Raw genomic sequence first — 11,019 nt, 5'->3', positions numbered from 1 at the left:
GGGGGGGGGGGGGGGGGGGGGGGGGGGGGGGGGGGGGGGGGGGGGAGAAGGGCCCAGCCCAGAAGCCTGAGGAGGGCCCCCACGGCTTCAAAAGTGCTCCTGGAAAAATGGTAACTCAGCTCAAGGAAAATCAGAGCTTTTCTCTCACCCCAGAGGGTCAATCTCACGGCAACACGGCGACGCAGTGACTGCAGACCGAATCGGAAATGCAAGCCTGAGAACAGAGCTGGCCTTACCCGGTGTCAGAGGGGAGACTAGCTCCTACCTCCTCCTGTCCTTGCAGAGAGAAGACTTAACAGTCTCGGTTTCTCCCCTTTCAGGCCAGAGGAGTTCAGGTGAGCCAGAAAACCTCGATAAGCCTTAGTGTCCTCACCTGGAAGATGGGGCTAACCATGCCTCCCTCGTGAGGTTGTGGAGGGTGAGGGCACCATTTAGCACAGGGCTGGGCCCTGGCCCCTCCTCGCGGCTAGAGTGGCTGGGGCGGGCGGAGCTGGCATCCCACGCTTGCAGACGGGGCTGAGGAAGCTGGCACTTGGCCCCTCTCTTGACTCACACTCCTTTTCCAGGTCTGGCCCACCAAAAACAGAACAGGCACCCCAAACCCCTGTGCTCCTTCCAGAGAGGTGAGTTTCACCCCAAATGGCCACATCAGCAGGGTCTGCATGGCCAAGAAGCTGGGGGCTCTCTGCCACCTCCTTGGAGATCCACCATCTTCAAGAAACTCTGGGGAGTGATTCACACTGAAAAATGAAAACTCTCCTGGCACTTCCTGTCTGCACCACACCATTTGGCAGGCATAGGTTCATACACCCTAGCTCCTACAACTCTCTGGTGGTTTCATTTTGCAGCTGGATCGTGGAGCATAGGCACAGCTATAGTTGGACAGCTGAGGATTTGAATCTGGCTGTGTGACCTTGGACAAGTCACCTAACCTCTCTGGGCCTCAGCGTTGGCATCTGTAAATGGGTACCTTATGCAATCAGACTGATGCAAATAAATCACCCAGCCTGAGGATGCTTAGTACATAAAGAGCTCTCAGGTACTCAACTGTACCTACCAGGAAGGCAGAGGCCTTTGGGACCTGGCATAGTGCTGGGCACATAGCTCACCCAGGCTTTACTTTTTCAAAGTGATTCCAACACTGGAATGCCCAGAATTCCAATCAGAGGCCTGGCAAGGATGTACCTTTGGAAGTTCTTCATGCCTATCACCACTTCCAGAAGCTCTGCCACAGCTGAGCTTATGAGTAAGGGGTGTGGTGGGGACCCCAGGCAGGGAAGGGAACTCTGGCAAGGTAGAAAACAGCAGCCGGGAAGGAGAAGCCAGGACAGGAAGCCAGAAAGCTGCCATGGCCCTGCTCCCTCGGGGTGGGGGGGTCCCTAGCAGGACTTTGGGCACACGGTCACCAGGGGCCCACAGAGGGCAAACCGGCAGGTAGGCAGCAGACAGTGAGGCTCAGTGATGTCAGGCTTTCCCAGAATGACTCAGTGGTGCGCCTGGCTGTGAATGGTGAGCTGTGTGCTATGGTCTCAAGGGCTCCCTGTCTCCGTGCCCTCCGGGCTGGCATGGATCTCTCCTTCCCCATCCCCTCCTGCCCTCCCTGCCCCAGGGGCCCATGACTACAGCATCCGGGTGCCGCTTTGGGCTGTGACCCCCATGGCACTGTCATGTCTCTCCAATCTCCACACGGACAGACCGAACTGCCAGGGAGACTTGGATTTCATTACTGCCCCCCACTCCTCCTGGCTGAGTGATCCGAGGTGGGTTAACCTGGCTCTCCGAACCTCAGTTTCCTCATCTGGAAAATGGACACATGGCAACAACCCTGCTGGGCTGTATGGGGCTTAGTGAGACGGTCTGTAACTACCTGGCACACAGCAGGCGCTTAGCAAATGGAAAGTATGGCATTCAAGAGCCTCGACACGACCTCAATTGACATTTCTAGCTGCGTTTATTTAAAAAATAAGAATAGTAGCTCATTCTTCTTGATGCTTACGGTATATGAGGCACTGCTCCGAACACTTGTATAGGGACACATTTTCTTCTTCCATCACCCCCGTGTGGTGGGTACTGTTAGCATCTCCATTTTACAGATGAGAAAACTGAGGCACAGGGAGATGAAGCACCTTGGCCACAGTCACACAGCAGGTGAGGAGCAGGGCTCCCTTTCCTTGCAAGCAGCCCACCTCTAGAGTCTGCACACTGCAACCACAGCTCCATCCTGCCTCATCTCCGGTCCTCATGCACCCTACAAATTACACTTCGCCCTTCTCTGCATTCCAGCTGAGCCTTCCCACCCTGTGCCTTTGCCCAGTCTCCCTCCCTGCACCTGCATGCCCACCTCGTCCATGAAGCCCTCCCCCTGTCCTCCCTCATGTCCACCTGTGTGGGCTCATCACAGCTGGACTCAAAGGTAGTTATCTGTGCCCACGTCTCCTCTCCCTTTCTAGCCTGGGGGCACCTTCTGCTACCCCTAGGACACCCTGTGCAGTGTCAGGCATGAGCAGGCATGCAGTACCTGGACAGGCGAGGCCCGGGCTGAAGCACCTCATGTGTGCTCCCTGGGTGGTGGGGAGGACAATCGAGCACTCGGGGGCCCCACTACTTCTGCAAGAACGGCTCAAGGGCTGTAGCTAGAACCAGCCCCCCGAGGCAGCCTGCCAGCTGGGCTTCCTTCTCTCTGCTCAGGGGAAAGGACTCGGCCACAGGAGGCCTGCACTGCCTGGGGGGGCAGGTCTGAACCCTGGAGGGGCTAGACGGGCTGGACAGACATCCTTCCATAAGGGGACAGGACTGAGAACCACTTGCTGATGGGGTTGAGCAGTAGGGCCCAGAGTGCAACCACCCCCCGGCCGACCTAATTCAAAGGGGCCTCTCAGAAGGTTTCAGGCCCATTGTCAGGACCCCAGCCCAGCCCAGCACATAGGATAATGACTGAGACAGGTCACGTGCCCAGGGTCCCACTCTCCTGTTTCCACCCAGTTCCACACAAAGCCTCTGGTCCACATCAGCTGCCTCCTCCAACTCACCGTGACTCCCCTCCCACCGCCGCCCCCCACCCACACTCTGACTGCTCCCTAATGGGAGCATCCCTTCCTGGGAGGATGGACACTATCCTATCCTACATGGCGAAGCTTCATGTCACATCCATCACTCTCAGTTCCATAGTCAGGTGGGGACTCACTGGGTGTGTGGACGCACTGGGGACACCAAGGGGAGCAAGGCAGACGTTGTCCTGCCTCACAGAGCTCACTACCCACAGGAGACCACGAAAGCAGCAATGGCCATGCAGTGCGGTGAAGTGTGATGAGGGGGACACGCAGGCAGCCACAGGGAGGGCTGCTGACCTAGGCTTCCAGAGGGGACATCCAAGCGGAGGCCAGAGGCTGAATGGGAGCTGGCCACAAGAAAAGCTGGAAGGAGAGGCTGGAGAGGCTACAGAGAGCTGGATGCCTGTGTCTGAGGAATGAGGACAGCTTGGACCAGGGAACAGCAAGGACAAGGTGAGGGCTGGGGAAGGGGAGGCTGGGCCATAGGATCCACCTGCAAGATCACAGGGCCCGTGGAAGCCACCGGCATCCCGAGCAGCTGGGCACCATCCTGGGGGCGGGGCTTCTGCCTTGCTGGGACACCCCGATCTGCTAGCTCCTCCTCGCTAGTTTAAAACCCTTCTCCTGACACAGCTGCCATAGATTGGCAGCCCAGGTCACTGCCAAGGGGAAGCAGCGATGGGCAGATGGCCGGCCTTGCAGAAGAGGCCGTGGTACCATCAGGAATGCCCTGTGCGGGTCAGCCTGGGGCTCGAACCTCCACCCGCAGTGCCCTCACAGGGCTGTGGCGACCCCGGAAGCCAGCCTCCCCAGAGCCGCCGAGTCACAAAGCAGCGGCCCGGCCAGTGATGGAGGGACTGTCCTCTTGGACCTCAGGCACGGCAGCACGCTCGCGCACAGGGCAGGGCCCCGGGGCGCGACAGGGCTCTGCGCGCCCGAGCTGGAGGACGCGGGCAACCTCTCCGGCCTGTGGGCTTCGGTGTGCCTGACTGCAGAACGGCAATCATGAGCTGCCTCCCTCACAAGCTTCCTGTGAGGACCGAGCGAGCGCGGGCCCGGAGGGTGTGAGGGGCCCAGTCCCCGCCCGTGCTTCCTGTGTACCTGACCGCTGGGCACCTGGGGGATCCCCATATATCCTGCAGACGCAGGAGGAGCCGGGCCGAGAGGAAAACAAGACTGGGGGCCCCACCTTCCGGGTCAGGGGTGTTTTGGTTCTTCATTGCACTCCCCCCCCCCCCCGCCCAGGAGGCTGACTTCCCCTTCCTCACAGGTGCTAGGTTTCTATCTCGGGCCTCTTCAGGTACATCTGTCCCTGACCCTGCAGCGACAGGCCCCAGGCCGTGTCCAGAGCAGAGGCAGGCGCCCGCGGCCCGGCGTCATGCAAATTGTGAAATGTCGTGCTGAAAATTGGTGCAGTCCCAGTGGAGGGCGGAGGGGCGGGGGGCGGCCCAGTTTGTTTTCAAAATATTTCCTCAGATAGCACTGCTTTGGCTCTGACCCCCCTAGCACTTTCCAGAATCCTGCAGATGGTGCGGCAGCTGGAGGGGAAGGGAGAAAAGGAAAGTGGGGAAGAGAGCCGGGGAGGCCCGGGGCCACACGTCAGGTGGCTGCGTGGGCTTGCGCCCGCGCTCGGCGTATATGAACAGGCATGCACGCACACAGAAGGGAAGCAGTTCCGCCGAGAGAGGGGGGCTTTCAAACGGCGAAGCTGGGGAGCCTTCTGAACCAGAACTTCCCTCAGAAGCCCAATGTGTACAGCAGACAAGGCGGGGAGAGGCCTGGAGCCTCCTCCCATCAGGCCTCTGAGGGGTCCCCATTGAACTCTGGGGCTCTGTGGAACCTAGTTTGAAAATCGCTGCTGCTAAAGCAATTCCCGCCCTTCCTGGGGGCGGGGGGAAGTAACAACACTTTTAAAATAATGAGCTTTCTGAGGGAAGACGGAATTATTTTCCTAATAATTCTAATTTAGGTCTAGTACAGCAAATGGCACACATTCTGAGAATCAGGGCTCAGAAAGTACAAAGCGACTGATTCCACTCACCGACAAGTTTGTGGGTGCCTCTCTGAGAAGTCTTGTGAACCTGAATCTGAGTATCTGGGCAGAGGGTGTGTGGTGAATAATACTTGTAACACTGGCCTAGTTCTACGCACAGGCACATTTCTCAACTCCTCACAGATACTACTTCACTGACAGCCCTATTACCTATGACCTAGTACGATTAAGAAACTAAGGCCTAGAGAGGTTAAATAACTTGCCCAAGGTCACACAGCTACTAAGCAGGACTGCGAGCATTCCAGCTTCAGGATATGTGCTCTTAACCGTTACATAATTTGCCTTTTGGAATGAGTGTGTCCCTGTGTTTGCGTATCTGTGTGTGCATGCACGCACTCATGCCTACAAATGTTTTGGTATATAATGTGCCCAGCTGTTTACTGAAATATTTGTGTGGGGGGGGACACATCTGAGTGTGTGTGTGCGTGTGTGTGTGTATTTCAGCCCATGATGATGTGATGGTCTGTGAGTACGCGGGTATGCACCTCTCTCCCCCCAGGGCTACAAGTTATGGAGCCCACCCCCAAGTTCTCTCTCGGCAGCCTGGCAGCAGCATGACAGACAGGCTCCCTGGCCGGGGGGCAGGACCCAGGGCCTCCCGGCAGTGCCTGCTCCCCAGATCCCAGAGGTTTCAGTTTGCCCACCCAGCTCGGTACAGTCACATACAATGGAGAGGCCCCCCAGCCACTCTCTGGGTCCCAGTCGGGAACTCCTCCCACGCAGAGCTCTGGTTCTCCCTTCTCACTAGGCACTGCTGGGGTTTAGAGTGGCTCGACTAAATGCACTGAAGTTATTAAGCTATCACGAATTTGCTTCCTACCCTATAGACAAAGCAACTCTCAACCGTGCTAGAGCTCCTTGAAACCTTTGGTGTGAACTTACACCACCAGCACCCTAAGCTGATATGGCCTAATCTGCTCTGACTCCGGCCAAAAGCAAAGAGCCTTGACATTCTAGTTAGTCCCGAGAGCCCTTCAAGGTAAATGTACAGGTTTTGAGGGTTTCTTCACATGTGAGCCCCACCTTGTGTGTGGGGAGGGGGACACGAAAGGGGAAAATTAGCTTTGGTCCATCCACTCTAAATGGACGTTTAAGATGCAAAACTTCATCAGGTGCCACAAAACTGGAAAAAGCCCCACCATTCTCCACCATCAAAGTCCAACTCACCAACTGGGAGACCACCCTCTGCCTCGCTGAGTGGGGCCAAGGCCGGGAGGCTTGCTCAGGTGGAGCAAGGCTGAGCCGGCACTCTAGGTGGACTTTCCTCCCTCATGTTCCTCCTGGTCCCAGCAGCCAGCGTGCCAACCTCCCGCAGCACAAGGACAGGCCAGCAGTCCGGTCCTGTGTGTTCCCTGACTTTTGAGGCTCCGAAAGCCAAGGAGGAGGGGTTGGACAGGGGAGAGGGGAGGGAGGGGGGGAGCCGGTAAAAGCAGCCAGTGAGCCAGGTGTAACCATGGGAGGTCAACACAGAGCTTCCCAGGGCTGGCCTCCGGGATGGCTGTTTACTTATGGTATTCAGGAGACGCTCAACTGGGAACTGGCTTATTTATTTTCCACACTTTCCTCCAAATCCTTTTCAGAGAGTCCTCTAGAACCCCAGTGATAAATTTCTCAGGGCCCAGAGAAACCCACAGTCCTTCAGCACACAGCCATCTTTGTGGAGCAGGGGGAGGGGGGGGCGGGGGAAATGTGGAGGGGAGAGGCAAGAGGGGGAGGAATGAGGGGGTGCAGCTGCTGGTGGTTGGGGTCTCCCGTGGCCTGCCTGCCCCCTCTCTCCATGGTGGTGGATAAGGGTAGGGGGAGCAACCAGCCAGATCCGGGGCAATGGGGCCAAAGACTGAGTGTGTCCACCTCCAAGCACAGAACAAACTGTCCAGCTGGCCGGGGACTGCCCCACACCCAGCCGTGGAAGCCACATGCTCAGGCAGAACAAGCAGCATTCTATCATCTACTTAGTCATCAGAGAAGAAGAGATGACATTTATTTCTTACTTCTGTTTAAGGAGTGAAACGCAGAGCTATTTTCCTCCTGCATGACTTCATGACAGGCAGAGACCTCTGGTGAGTGTTTCCTCATGGCTAGGATTCCCTTGGCTCCGCTGCTTTATGACTTCCCAGCAGGCCCGAGACCCCTCCCTGGGCTTCACCCATCACCTGACAACGGTCCCAAGTACTTCCCTGTCTCAGACGCTGGGAGGGAGCCAGGGTGCAAAGATGAGCAGCCCCTGTCCCTCGGGTGGGGCAGCTTTTCCCCACACCCAGTCTCCCAACTTCCATCCTGGACAGCATGCCCACTCTGCAGTGGAGGCAAGAGAGGGTTCCAATACCTACAGCTCAGCTCTGTCGAGGCTCTCGAAACTCACCCACATGGGCTTCCTGGGGAAGGTGGGCAGGGGCCAGCCAGGTAGTGCTCATCCTCTGCTCCTTATTTAAGACTGCCAGTTTTTCCTGTATATGGACACCTTGGGCAGAGATGGAGGTGGGCAGAGCCGTGAGAAGCACCCCTCTCAGCCCTTATGGGGTATAGAGTACCAACCAGACTGAGAACACAGCCGCCCCTAAGTGCCTGCAGGGCTGCCTGGAGGCAGCATAGCCTGCAGTTCCCTAGCTTCGTGACCTTGGGCATCCACCGCACCTCTCTGAGCCCCCTGTCCTCATCTGTAAAGTAGGGACGATAACCACTGTCCCTCTGTGGGGCATGTGGGGGAAAGCATTCGCTAGGGACCACCAGGTGAGCCATGTGTCATCTTCCCCCACCCCAGCTCTGCCCACCCATCTCTCTTGGCGACCAGAAACCACCTCAGGGCATCTGGCAGGTGTGGGAAGGACAGCCACCAGGCAGGAGGTGGCAGGGGAGGGCTGGTTATCCCGTGTGACAGATTTCCACTCTGGTGAGGGCCGAAGAAAGAAAGGAATAGAGTAATCCATTTGAGAATGTTTGCCTGGCCATTTCTCTCAAACCCAAACTTATGCCTTGTATGGTCGCAAGTGGCAGCTTTGTCCCCACTTCTCGGATAAGCAGCGAATCATCTCTCACTGGAATTACTGCAGTATCTCCCTCAATCACTTCCAAATCTCCATCATTTCCCGACTCCAGTCCTACACGGAAGGTTCTAGCAGCCTGGAGCCACCCAGACTTTGATTTCCCATGGCCCACGGTGTAACCCAGTCTGGGCAGAGTGTGTGGAAAAAGGACTGCAGTCAGAGGCCCCAGGACCATGTTAGTGTTAGTAAGTAGCTTCTTTGTTGCCATGGAGAACCAGTAGGGACCGTAGAGACAACCTGGCATGGTGGAGAGAGCATGAGTTCCAGAGTCAGACTGTTCATGTTCAAATCCCCAGCTTTGTTCCTCATTAGCTGTGTGCCTTTGAAAAAGTTACTTAACTTTTCTGAGCCTCAGTTTCTTAATCTGCAAAAGAGCGATAAAACGCTAACTTCATAGGGATGTAGGGCTTAATGAGATAATGTACGTAGAGCTCTTGATTCCCAGAAGACACAGGGCGGGAAGGTGATATGGGGAAGGGACTGGCTGCAGCAGTCCCCCTGAAATCAGAGATGGCCAAGTCCAGGTCACTCCCTCTCTCATCTGGGGCCACAGTTCTGGTGCTGCCCACATACTTTGCTAATTTCAGCACTGAGACCATTTCGAAGCTTGAAATGCAGACTGAACCTAGTCACAAAGGGTCAGGGGAACGACACATTTCCTTGTGATTCCGTGGCCAGGTTGTCCCATATCCTTGCACACTCTCAATCCCTCACCAACAGGGAATCACTCCCAAAACTGCTTCTGATCCCAGTCCCAGGAACATGAGATGTTTCGGCTCCTCTGGGAAATGCATTCCAGCTGACACAGAGGAAACCACCGGATGCTCAGTACAGGGACTGTGACTACCCCTCCACCTGCTGCCACTATAGAGCCAAGCCCCTGCTGGAGGACATAGCCCCTAGACCCTTCCTGAGACCCATCTCCAGCCAGGCCAACAGGAGCCACCAAGAAACACAAACACCATCCCCTGCTTAGCCAGATGTAGATATGGGAGACTTTCCTGCTGCCCCTCTTAGGGGAGCATAGGCCAATGATGAGATTCAAGTCCCCAGTGCCAGCCCACATGGCACCCTGGAACATGCTGCTTGGGCCACTTCTCCAGACAAATCAGGTAGGGCTTCCTGGAACCATTCAGGGCCCCCTCCTCTGCAGGAAGGCCAATTCCAACCCAGCTGAGGCCACCAGGCTTGGCTCATAGTAAGTCCTTAGCAAATATTAATTATTGGTGCCATTAATCATCAAACAACTACTTACTGAGTACCCACCATATGCCAAGCACTGGTCTAGGTCCAGGACAATCCCTGAAACATCCTGGGGCCGCAGCACACCAGGGCATCTGAAAGCAAACACAGCTTCAGGTGCAGTGAAAATAAATAGGGCTCCCGCACAGCCCTGGTTTCTTCGTGACCTCGGGAGTCTTAAACATCCCCCACCCCGGTGAACACACACACATATACGGCTGGAATCTCCTCCGCTGGTCCTCCTGGAAGTCCCTCTGAGGAAGCACATCCGCTGGGGGGGGGCGGGGGGGGTGGGGGGGGGAGGGGTTTGTGTGCTTTCCTCCAGGCCCTGTCACTGCCACCCCACAGCTGTCCCACGCAGCGCAGCATCGGCCTGCAGCCTTTTCTACTCTGCTCACAGAGCCCAGCACGCCGGGTCCGAGTTTATGAATCACTCCCTCCTCTCTCCCGGCCTCGCCTCCGGAAGGGCTGCGCACACCCAGACACATCACCAAGACACCGAGTTTCCACACCAGACTCGCTCCTGATGAACCCCGAGATCCGACTGCAGTATTCGCTTTCCCCTCCCCACTTCTAGCCTCGGGGTGCCGGCCACGACTTTCAAAGACAGGACAGCCCTTCCCCGGCCCATCGCGCTTTGGGAGCTCCTCACTGGGGGGCTGCAGGGGCAGCAGACAAAGACCGTGGATTTATTTGAGGGCAGGAGGGCATGCTTGGTCTAAAGATCCAAACCCCGGCGCCCCCGGAACTGTAAATTTCGGCCTGCTGCTTGTGCGGGGTCGGCGTGGCTGTGCTCCCAGCGAGTGCGCGGTGTGTCTGTGGCTTGAATGATGATGAGCTGCGAGTACCTGGCAGCTGTGAATCTGAGCGCGGGTTAGGTCTGGGGGTCGCGGGTGCCTGCGTGGAGTTTTCCCTGGGCCGGGAACTACCTCTTCCACGCTCCGTTTCGCTCCCTCTTCCTCCAAAGTTTGGCGGGCCGCCCGGACAGGGGAGGTTGCGGGGCGCACGGCTGGGCGGCCTTGCCCGGGCCTCAGAGGCGGTTCCGGGACGCCGGCGCCCTACTTACCCCTGCCGCCCTACTTACCCTTGCCGCCAAGCCTCCTCCGGCGGGGGCGGATCCGACTGTCCGCGTCTGGGGTCCGGCGCCAGCAGCATCCGCTCGCAACTTTGCCCTCTGCGCAGAACGCGTCAGAAGCGGCTCGGCGGTTCTGATCCCCCGCGGCCCGGGCTCTGCGCCCTCCCCGGAGGCGGTGGCGGCGGCGGCGGCGGGGAAGGAGGGAGGGAGGCGCGGCCCGGCCCGGCCGGTTCGCACGCCGAGCGGGAAGCGGCGCCAGGCGGGCGCCGTCCTGCGCAGCGAGCGAGCGAGCGGTCCTGCCTGGCGCCCTCCCCGCTCGGGCCCGAGCCGGCGAGCGGCCGGCGGCGGCGGCGGCGGATTCCTGAATCGCGTCCAAGGCGCCCGGGGAGCCCTCCTCCTCCTCCTCTCCTTCCTCACCCCACCCAGCTCCCAGCCCAGTGCGCCCGGCAACTTGGGAACCGTTGGCGAAGTTGGCGCAGCTCGGGCTACGCGCCGGCCGGGCCTCTAGGTGGAAGGAGGGGAGGAGAGGGAGGAGCTGAGGGGGGAGGGAGGGGG

The 11,019-nt window shown here is 58.0% G+C and overlaps 1 protein-coding gene across 1 annotated transcript in view; it reads right to left on the bottom strand.

Annotated features, from left to right (window-relative positions):
- Positions 1 to 10,589, bottom strand: part of CHST3 (carbohydrate sulfotransferase 3) — a 28,407-nt gene extending 17,818 nt beyond the window's left edge. Inside the window, exon 1 of the mRNA XM_021700044.1 lies at positions 10,474 to 10,589. The gene's annotated coding sequence lies outside the window, so the exon portion shown is untranslated. The remainder of the gene's footprint in view (positions 1 to 10,473) is intronic.
- Between the last annotated feature and the right edge of the window lie 430 nt (positions 10,590 to 11,019).

The sequence above is a fragment of the Neomonachus schauinslandi genome, chromosome 6 (genome assembly GCF_002201575.2).
Source record: "Neomonachus schauinslandi chromosome 6, ASM220157v2, whole genome shotgun sequence".
NCBI lineage: Eukaryota > Metazoa > Chordata > Mammalia > Carnivora > Phocidae > Neomonachus > Neomonachus schauinslandi.
The sequence above is the reverse complement of the archived record's forward strand: the minus strand, read 5'-3'. Positions and strand labels throughout refer to the sequence as shown.